The sequence below is a fragment of the Zingiber officinale genome, chromosome 9A (assembly GCF_018446385.1).
Source record: "Zingiber officinale cultivar Zhangliang chromosome 9A, Zo_v1.1, whole genome shotgun sequence".
Lineage (NCBI taxonomy): Eukaryota > Viridiplantae > Streptophyta > Magnoliopsida > Zingiberales > Zingiberaceae > Zingiber > Zingiber officinale.
In genome coordinates this window covers 111,266,728-111,270,362 of record NC_056002.1, presented here as the reverse complement: position 1 = coordinate 111,270,362, position 3,635 = coordinate 111,266,728, and positions in this window count along the sequence as shown.

Genomic DNA, 3,635 nt, shown 5'->3' with positions numbered 1-3,635 from the left:
AGTTAAGATTATACCTTTGATGCGCGCCCCACGCGAATCCCGCTCGTCCAAATGATGCCGGATCTCAAGACCGTCAAGTGTCGGTCCTCTAGAAGTATCCACACGGACACACTAGATGGAGGTGACCAAAAACCAAGGTGTGCTAGCACCTATGTGGTTCGGCCAAGGGAGGAGGAGAGGGAGAGGGAGAGCTTGAGAGGAAGGAGGAAGAAAAACCACACTTGAATGAAAATGAATTCACTACCATTCACAAAGTGGCCGGCCACTTTTCTTCTCTAGTGTAACTCCCCATTAAATGCAATTAATGTGAAGTTAATAAGAAAATGGCTTTGTAACTTCCATGAGGTGGCATCCATGATGATGTGGAATATCATCATTGGTCCACCTAATGCCAACTCACCAATGAGGTGGCAAAAGGTCGAGTCAAAATTGACCTTTGGTCTTCCTTCTCTAGTCAAGTCAAACTTGACTCAATCTCTACCATGGTTGATCTAATCCAACCATTTGATTCGAGCCAACTTAATATAATGAATCTAATTCATTAAATTAAATTGATTTAATAAGTCATAATCTAAATTAGACTCATTAAATACATGAATCAACTTGAGTCGAACTCAAGTTAACCCAATTAGGATTACTCTTAATCCAATTTGATTCATCAAATGAATCTAATCTTCTTGGTTCATCATATGAACCTAATCTCCATCTAATTGTCCTAAGTGTGTGATCCTATAGGTTCTTGTAACGTTGGCAATGCCCTAAACCCATTTAGGAGCATAAGTAATGAGCGGTATCTAGCAACACATCATTACTACCCAAGTTACAAGAATATCGAGATCCGACATCACCTTGTGACTACCAATTGTGACTACTCACAAAATAATGACAAGTGTCCTTCTATCCTAGACATCTAGATTGATCAATATGAGGCATAGACCGTGTCATCCTCTAATCAATCTAAATCTTGAACTCCAAGTAGACTCACTCGATCAAATGAGCTCAACATCTAATGTTGACTCATTTGGGCATGGTCATGCACTTCGTGATCTCACTCTATCAAGAATATCAATGTCACTCCCGTCATATAGGAGGGATAGATCTCATCTACATCACTCACATCCCTCCGCATAATTTGTTATATAACCAGTAATCACCTTTATAGTCCACCCAGTTACGTGTGACGTTTGATGAAACCAAAGTACATAACTCCTTATGTAGGGATCCATGGTGACTTCAGGTCTAAGGACTAGTAGTCATACTAATAGCCACATGAGAAAGTATATGACACTCATATAACGATCCATGATACTTTCTCATGGCGGGTCATTCAGTATACATTCTTCAATGCATACCCATGTGTCAACTTGATATCTCTATATCCATGACTTGTGAGATCAAGTCATCAAGTTGACCTACATGTTAGTCTCGTCGCATTAACATTGTCCCTAAATGCTAATACTCGACTAGGAATGATTAAGAGTAGTGTTCCCTATATCATCTCACTATTGATTCAACCAATCGATTGATATAGGTAAGAACCTTCTACTCAAGGACGCTATTATACTTAGTCTATTTGGCACTAATATAAATAAGTATAATAACCAAACAAATGCCTTTATTAATATACAAGAATATGATATACATGAGTCCATACAATCATCAAATGATTGGCTCTAGGGCTCTAACTAACAATCTCCCACTAGCACTAGTGCCAATCAGTATAGGCTCTAAGGCCTAAAGACCTAGTGTGACCATCATGCTTCCTCTGTGCCAAAGCCTTGGTCAAGGGATCTGCGATGTTAGCCTCTGTAGGTACTCTGCAAATCTTCACATCTCCTCTATCGATAATCTCTCGAATGAGATGGAAGCGCCGTAGTATATGCTTGGTCCGCTGGTGTGAGCGAGGTTCCTTCGCCTGTGCTATAGCTCCATTGTTGTCACAATAGAGCTCAACTGGGTCAGCGATGCTAGGAACCACCCCAAGTTCAGTAATGAACTTGCGGATCCAAACTGCCTCCTTTGCTGCCTCTGATGCAGCAATATACTCAACCTTTGTTGTAGAATCAGCCACTGTATCCTGCTTTGAACTCTTCCAGCTGACAGCACCACCATTTAAACGAACCCCGACTGCGATCGGTAATCATCCCGATCGGTCTGAAAGCATCACTGTAACCCTTTACGGTTAGCTCATCATTGCCTCCATATATCAAGAAATATTCTTTAGTCCTTCGTAAGTACTTAAGAATATTCTTGACCGCTATCCAGGATCTGACTGGTATCTGCTCGTCATGCTCAAAGCATACGAGACATCAGGCCGAGTACATAGCATGGCGTACATGATCGATCCTATGGCTGAGGCATAAGGGATCTGATCCATGCGGTCTCTCTCCTCTCTAGAAGAGGGACTTTGAGTCTTCGAAAGACTCACGCCATGTGACATCGGCAGAAATCCCTTCTTGGAGTTCTTCATGGCAAACCGAAGGAGTACCTTGTCAATATATGTACTCTGACTTAGGCCAAGCAATCTCTTAGATCTATCTCTATAGATCTGTATCCCCAGAATGCGGGATGCCTCACCTAAGTCCTTCATTGAGAAGAAACTCCCTAGCCAGGTCTTGGAGCATAGGGATGTCCTTCCCAATGAGTAGTATGTCATCCACATACAATATGAGGAAGACAACTATATCCCCTACAACCTTCTTGTAGACACAAGGTTCATCTTCGTTCTTGATGAAACCAAACTGTTTGATTGCATCATCAAAACGAAGATTCCAACTCCGAGAAGCTTGCTTTAGTCCATAAATGGACCTATGCAGCTTGCATACTCTACTAGTATGCTGTGGATCTACAAAACCCTCAGGTTGTGTCATGTACACATCCTCTAGTAGGTTTCCATTCAGAAACGCAGTTTTGACATCCATCTACCATATCTCATAGTCATGGTAGGCTGCAATAGCAAGCATGATCCGAATAGACTTAAACATCGCTACTGGAGAAAAGGTTTCATCATAGTCAATACCATGAATCTGCTTAAAACCTTTAGCTACCAAGCGAACCTTATAAATAAGTCCATCCATGTCAGTCTTTCTCTTAAAGACCCACTTACACCCAATGGGTTTTACCCCTTCAGGTGGATCAACCAAAGTCCATACTTGGTTGGTGTACATGGACTCCATTTCGGATCTCATGGCCTCTAGCCATTTATCGGAATCTGGTCTCATCACAGCTTCCTGATAGGTGGTAGGCTCATCCTCTATGAGCATAACGTCATCATGGTCAGACAAGAGAAATGAGTATCTCTCAGGCTGACGACGTACCCTATCAGACCTGCGAAGAGGTTTGTCTACTTGAATTGGTTGTTGTTCCTCAACTCCTTGTGGAACATCATCCACAACACTTTGTGGTTCCAGTTCAATTTCCATCGAGGCATCAGTGTATTATTCGCATCTTGAACTTCTTTAAGATCGAACGCGCTCCCACTAGTCTTTCTAGAGACAAAGTCCCTTTCTAGAAAGACCCCAGTCTTTGCCAAAACTACCTTGTGCTGAATGGGAATATAGAAGTAATATCCCTTAGTTTCTTTGGGATATCCAATAAAGTAGCATTTGTCGGATTTGGGTCCTAACTTGTCTGAG